Source organism: Ursus maritimus, unplaced genomic scaffold, assembly GCF_017311325.1.
Source record: "Ursus maritimus isolate PB19 unplaced genomic scaffold, ASM1731132v1 scaffold_22, whole genome shotgun sequence".
NCBI classification, from domain to species: Eukaryota; Metazoa; Chordata; class Mammalia; order Carnivora; family Ursidae; genus Ursus; species Ursus maritimus.
In genome coordinates this window covers 20978095-20985459 of record NW_024424675.1, presented here as the reverse complement: position 1 = coordinate 20985459, position 7365 = coordinate 20978095, and positions in this window count along the sequence as shown.

Sequence of the window (7365 nt, the reverse complement as noted above, 5' to 3'; positions counted from 1 at the left end):
CCCCCCCCCCCCCCCCCCCCCCCGCCCTATGCACTGCGCATTGAGACGCATGCTGTTCTTTGGGGTTTGTTGTTGTTGTTGTTATCGTTCCAATAAAACAACTATTGATTCAGTGAAAGAGGTTCTGAAAGGGTGTCCAGCAGGGAGTTAAAACCGTGTCTGGCCAGTGGCTTGAGGCCCCTGCCCGCCCCTCGCCCGCCCCTCCCGGACTGCGCACAGACAGCCCGGGCGCCCTTTGTCCGCCGTACAATGGGATCTCGGCGGAGCCCGTCAGCGCAGCAGCCCTGCGTCAGGCTTTTTCATCACTGCATAGTTGGCCACAGTGTGGCTGGGCCACGGGCAGTAGGGCCAGTGCTCCTGATGGATCTCTGGGCGGTGGCCCGGGTCCTTCTGTTTCTAACAGGGCGGCAGGGAAAGCCCTGGTCCGTGCCTCTTTGTCCACATGGGCACTGTCTCTCTAAGACTCCTGGACGTGAGCTGATGGATGGCATGTGCTCTTGAGGTGTGGGGTGCCGTCAGATCCCACGCCCCCGGAAGGCTGTTTTAGACCTGCACGTCCGCTGCCCTCACTCCCCCATCCTGGCAGTCCCCAGCCTGCTTGCCTTCTCTGTTTTCTTGTTCTGTTTGAGGCAACTAGAGGGCTGAGCACCCTCTCCTGGCCATACTGTTGGGGCTCATCTCTTGGTCAGACAATCCTGGTTGAGATGGGCATTCATCTCTACCTGAGGGGACACTGTCACAGTCACCTGCAGGAATCGGGGACCAGTGGGGAAGAGGTGTGGGTCCACAGAGGCAGTAAAGGGAGAGCTTTGGAGTGGGGGTTCTGGACACGATACCCCAGGGTTCGAATCCTGGTATGCCCCTTGCTGGCTGTGTGACTTTGGGCAAGTTACTCAACATCTCTGAGCCTTAGCTGCATTATCGGAAAACCCGAACCAATAGAAACATCTAGCTCAGATGGTGGTTGTGAAGTTTGGATGAGTTAGTGCATACTCGGTGTTTCGAGCAGCACTGGGCACATTGGTTGTTGAACCTATTAGGGTCCCTATAGTATCGTCTTGAAACCTGGGGGGGCATGAGAAGATCATCACAGTGATTGTTTATGGAGGGCAGACGGTGCCAAGCGATTTGCATGAACTGGCTTATTTAATCCTTCCCACTGGGAAACCTGAAGCCCAGAGAGGTAAAGGGACTTGACGGCCTGAAACTGGAAACCCAGCGCCTGCTGCTCCTGGGAACTTGTTCAGGTCCCAGTGGGGTGGGTGGCTGGAATGAGGGTGGCCCGGCCTGCCTGGGAAATGGGATTTCCAGGGCTGGAGCTGGGCCATAGCACCAGTCCTGATGAGGAACAGATGCACACAGAGTCGGGGGCCCCGCCCACCCCTCCTCTGCAGCCCAGGATGAGGGGCGGCGATAGCTTCCAGATGGGCCTGGCTCTGAGCAACAACTCGAGTGATCCCATCTGGTTCCCCGTGGGGGGGCGCTGCGGGTCTCCCTCGTCCCTGGCTCTCAGCCCCTCCGGTCTTGGCAGATACCCGACAAGGTACCTTGCTTTGGGCCAGGTGACCTAGGGAACGTCCGCGTTGCTCAGAGCCTCAGTTTCCCCATCTGAGAAACCAGCATTCCCCATCAAGCTGGCCCGGCAGAGTAGTTGCATACTGGGAAAGCTGAGGAGGAGCAGGAAAGGATTTCCCAAACTGTGGAGGGCTGTGCACATGGAACCGAATCTCCCAGGCCAGCCACCCCTGGAGAAAATGGGGCTTTTTAAGTTGCTTTTACTTTTTTGTTTGTATTTCTTTTCAGACTCTGCCATACATAGCCATAGTACAAAATCTCAAGGGGACAAAAAGGGGCATAATGAAAAGTGAGTCTCTCTCCCACCCCTGTCCGTCAGACTCTCCCCTTCCCTGAGGCAACCCTTGTCACTAATTCCTTGAGAATCTGTCCACAGACGTTTAATGTGCATGTTGGAAACACACATAGGAATTTTTTACCCAGTGATGGCAAACTTCACACCCTATTCTGTACTCTTTTTGTTATTTAATAATACACTTCAGAGATCTTTCTACTTCACTCCATAAAGAGTGCTGCGTTCTTTCTGACGCCCGACCGAGATGAGAGCCAAACATCAGACAACTGCTCAGCATGGACACTGGCCAGTCAGGATGGATGCGAGCGGCCCGTGCTGCTGCCCGGGGCAGGTGGCTCGTGCCAGCTCTATGCCTGCACGGCGTTTGCATTGCACGGATGTGGCAACATGCACTTCACCAGGCTTCAAGGGATGGCATGGGGCTGTTTCCAATGTTTTCCTTTTTCAATCAGGGTTGCAAGGAATACCCATATTGCACATTGTAGGAGGATAGAAGGTAGGATGATTTTCTAGAAGTGAAATGGTATTCTACATCCATATGTTAAAAAAATTATTTTAGCTCGTATGTCACACCATACATAAGAATTAACTCGAAATGCACCATAGAGCTAAATGTCAAACCGAAAACCATAAAACATCCAGACAAAACCCTTGGATCAGGCAAAGCTATTTTAGACAAGACACAAAAAGCCTGAACCATGGAAGACACAACAATGATTAAATTTGCCATAATCGAAATGTAGAACTTCTTCTCTTCTCATGACACTGTTAAGAAAATGACAAGACAAGCCACGGATCGGGAGAAAATATTTGCAGAAGTCATATCAGATAGAAGACTCGTGTCCAGAATATTTATAAAGAGCTTTCACTACTCGATAAGTAGACAAATGATCCAATAAGGTGAGGGAAAGATTTAAGAAGACACTTCACCAAAAAATAGATACGGCTAATGAGTTCAGGAAAAGATATTTAACGGTGTCAGAAATGCCAATGAAAGCCAAAGTGAGGTGCCGCGGCACACCTCTCAGGATGGCTAAAATGGAAAAACAGCTGATAATACCCAGCATCCGTGCAGGGTGCATGGCAACTGGAGCTTTGAAACAATTTGGCAAAGTTGTAGAAAGTTAAACATGCACTTCCCACATGACCCAGCCGACCCAGCCGTCCCACCCCTGCACATATACCCAGTCGAAACGAAAACTGTGTCCACACACAAAAAATCATATACAGATGCTTAGAGTGGCTTTTCTCATAATCACCAAGCACGGTAAACAGTTGTCCAGTAGGTGAATGGATACGTGACGGAATACTAGCTGGACAATAAAAAGGGAGGAACTATTGATACACACAAAAATAGCGATGCATCTCAGAGGCGTGGTGTGCGAGGAAAGAAGCCAGACTCAAAAGGCGACACGCTGTAGGATTCCACGTATGGGACTTTCTGGAAAAGGCAAAACCATATGGACAGAGAGCAAACCGGTTGGTGTTTGCTGGGGGCACTGGGGGTGTGGGGGAGACCAAGTGCAAAAGGCTGTGATGGAACTTTTGGGGGTGACGGGAGTGCTCTACAGCGTGATTGTGGGGTCGGTACACAACGGTACAGTTGACCTTAAACAACACAGGCTCGAACTGCGCGGGGCCGCTCGTGCATGTGGGGTTTTTTGGTAAATACAGTACAACCCTATAAATGTATTTTCTCTCCCTTATGATTTGTTAATATTTTATTTTCTCCAGCTTTATTGTAAGAACACGGTATACTATACACAGTGTATATAGATACAAAGCAGGTGTTAACTGTTTACGTTATCCGTAAGGCTCTGGTCAGCTGTAGGCTATGAGTAATTAAGGAGATTTTTTTTTACTGCATCAGCATCAGTGCCCTAAATCCCAAGTCGTTCAAGATCAGCTGTATATGTTTGTCAAAACACAATGAGCTTTACCTCTTAAAGGGATAGGTTTTATCTACTGCAGTCAATTATATTTCAGTAAACCTTATATTTAAGAAAACTGTATGTATGTCTGTAAAGATAACTGTTTCTAAAATGCCCCGCAGGGGTAGAGGCTGTATGGGTCCATTTGTCCATCCTCATAGTGTGAGAGTGAGGGTCAGGCTTTGAAGGACCAGTGGGGGACTAGGTGAGACAAGGGGCCTTCCTACTGTGGAAAGGAAAGTACAAGAAACAGCTAAAATGTGCAGGTTAAAACTCAAGCTCCCGCCCCCGAGCTGTGTGACCTCAAGCAAGGGATGGAATCTCTCTGTGCCTCAGTTTTCTCCTCTGTAAAATGGGCACACTGAAGATCCTTTCTCTACAAGGCTATCTTCAGAGTGGACGGCGCCAGGCACAGAGGAAACACTCAGGAAGTGAGAGATTCGGTACCCTCTCGAAGCCTTCCTTCCTTCCCTCTTTCATTCATTCCACGAATATTGATTGGCTGTCTACCACCCACTGGCTTCTCTTCTGAGTGTGTGGGGGATGGCTGTGCTCGAGGCGGGTGTGACCCCTGTGCAGGGTCTGGTTCAGAAGACAAACACAGGTGGGGGGAGCAGACATAAAGAGGTCAAGACTTAGACAAACAAGATCATTTTATTTTAGTCTATGTTTTTCTCTTTTAGGAAGGCAGACTGCCATGCACAGTCGGGAGTGTTGGGAGTCCTGGAAGCTTGACTAGCCTACCTTCTCCTGCAAATGGACCTTGAGAGCTTGTTTGGAGCTTCTGGTAGGCGAGTGCCCCTACTCATATGCCCTTGATGGAAGAATGGTCTTCCTCCATTGGGGAAGGTCGTCCTCTTAGACCCAGCGGTGCAATTTCAGGAGGGACCCATGGGTAGCAGTGAGGGAGGAAGGGGACAACCCTGGTGATCAAAGTGAAGGGGGAACCGAAGGCAAGCTGAGGACAAACAGAAACTGACACCCCGCAACCCCCCCCCCCCATGGGACGTATGTGACATTCCTCAGGCACTCCTGGCTGCCCTAAAGGACAAAGAAATAGTTAACCTATAGATACCACAGTCCTGCAAGACTTAAGTCTCCCTCAGTTTACAAATGTCTTAGCAGTTGACAAGAAAGAAGCATTTCGGGGCACCTGGGTGGCACAGCGGTTAAGCGTCTGCCTTCGGCTAAGGGCGTGATCCTGGCATTATGGGATCGAGCCCCACATCAGGCTCCTCCACTATGAGCCTGCTTCTTCCTCTCCCACTCCCCCTGCTTGTGTTCCCACGCTCGCTGGCTGTCGCTATCTCTGTTAAATAAATAAATAAAATCTTAAAAAGAAAAGAAAAGAAAGAAAGAAGCATTTCTATCAACCTAGCTTCGGGGAGGGAATGTAGATACAAATAAATGTCCTTATAATCTGCAGCCTCCAGGAAGTTCCCAGCCATCTTAATGTTAACGCCTTGCTAGAGGGAAAAACAACCTTCACTTGACAATGGCAAGGCCTCCGGTATCCTGTGAATCTTCTTTAACATATGAAAGTATTTTCTCAACCTCCTTTTTTCCTTACCTTCCCCCAACCCCATAGCATATAATCGGCCACCCCTCACAACCCGGGGCCGCAGCTCTTTCTGCCCACGGGTCCTGTCCCCGAGCTTTAATAAACCACCATTTTGCACCAAAGACGCCTCAAGAATTCTTTCTTGGTCTTCGGCTCCGGACTCCACCCCACTGAACCTCACCTATATTCCCCGACCTCATCAAAAGGGGTGACAGATGTTGCAGCTGGATGGCCTTCTTATCCAAACAAGATCATTTTAAATCACATTAAGGCTACAAAGAAACATTTAAACAGGCACTAAGCAGAGAATGCCTCGGGGCGGGCACGGGCTATTTAGATAAGATTGTTCAGGAAACCTCTCTGAAAAGGCGACATTTGAACTAAGAAGTAGAGAAGGAAGGGGGTGCCTGGGTAGCTCCATCAGTTAAGCATCTGCCTTCAGCTCAGGTTGGGGACCCTGCTTCTCCCTTTCCCTCTGCTGCTCCCCCCTTTCCCTCTGCTGCTCCCGCTGCTTGTGCTCTCTCTTTCTCCCTCTCTGTCAAACAAACAAACAAATAAATAAAATCTTTTTTAAAAAGAAGAGAAGGAAGAAGCCACATGGAGATCTAGATCTAAAGAGTGAGCATTCTGGGCAGAGGGTTCGGGAGAGTAAGTACAAAGGCCCTGAGGCCGGAATGAGATTGGTGAGTTTCAGGACAAGATGAGGCCAGTGTAGCTGGAGGGGGCAGGGAGGACAGGTCAGAAGATAGGTCAGAGAAGGAGTAGGGGCTGATTTGATAGGATCTTGTGGCCGGGAGGAGTACGGATTTTATTCTAGGAGTGGAGAAATAACCTAGCTTGCACTAGTCCTGACATAGTGCAAGATGCCCCCAGATCCTTGTTCCTGCTGTGTCCTGGCCTCCTGCTTCCTCCTCTGTGTTCATCAATATTACTGGCACCTTGGCCATCCTGATTTCTCCAGATGCCCCTCTGCCTGCCCTGGCCCATCTAGCAATGAGGCCCACCCTTCCTGAACCCCCTTTACATGGAATCCCAGGTCCTCGCACTGTTCTCTTGCACGTTGTTGGGTTAACAAAGCCACTGCCCTTGACCACAGCTCCCGGAGATCTTGAAGGAACCAGCAAAGTCATCAACTGAGTGGAAAGTGAATGCATTACTGTTGTTGTTAGAGGGGAGGCCCAGGGGGGGGTCTCCACCTCCTACCATCTGGGCCCGATCCTCGGTGGTAGTGATGAGGTTGTGGGATATAGGTGAGGTTCAGTGGGGTGGAGTCCGGAGCCAACGACCAAGAAAGAATTCTTGAGACGTCTTTGGTGCAGAATGGTGGTTTATTAAAGCACGGGGACAGGACCCGTGAGCAGAAAGAGCGGCTGCCCTGGGTTGTGAGGGGTGGCCGATTATATGCTATAGGGCTGGGGGAGGTAAGGAAAAAGGGAGGTTGAGAAAGTACTTTCAGATATTAAGGAAGATTCACAGGATGCCCGAGGCCTTGCCGTTGTCACGTTAAGGTTGTTTACCCCTCTAGGAAGGCGTTAACATGAAGATAGTCGGGAACTTCCTGGAGGCTGCAGATTATAAGGACGTTTAATTGTATCTACATTTCCTTCCGGAAGCTAGGTTATTGATAGAAATGCTTTGTTCTTGTAGACCCTAAGACATTTGTAAACTGAGGGAGACTCAAGACTTGCAGGATTGTGGTCTCTATAGGTTAACTATTTCTTTGTCCTTTAGGGCAGCCAGGAGTGCCTGTTTCTGCGGCATCCCTTTGTGGGGGGGGGGGTTGCGGGGTGTCAGTTTCTGCTTTGTCCTCAGGAGGATACCAGTGGCTCAGCCACCCTTGCCCTGCCTTTGTAGCCCAGAGAAATTCTCCCGCAGGCCCAGAAAGGGGCCCTGAGAGGCAGTGATGACTGTGACATAGTTGGAGGGAGGGAGCCCCGTCTAATGCCGGGGTGAGTGAGCCCCAGCGGGCGACCCAGCAACAGGACTAGATCTAAGAAACACCG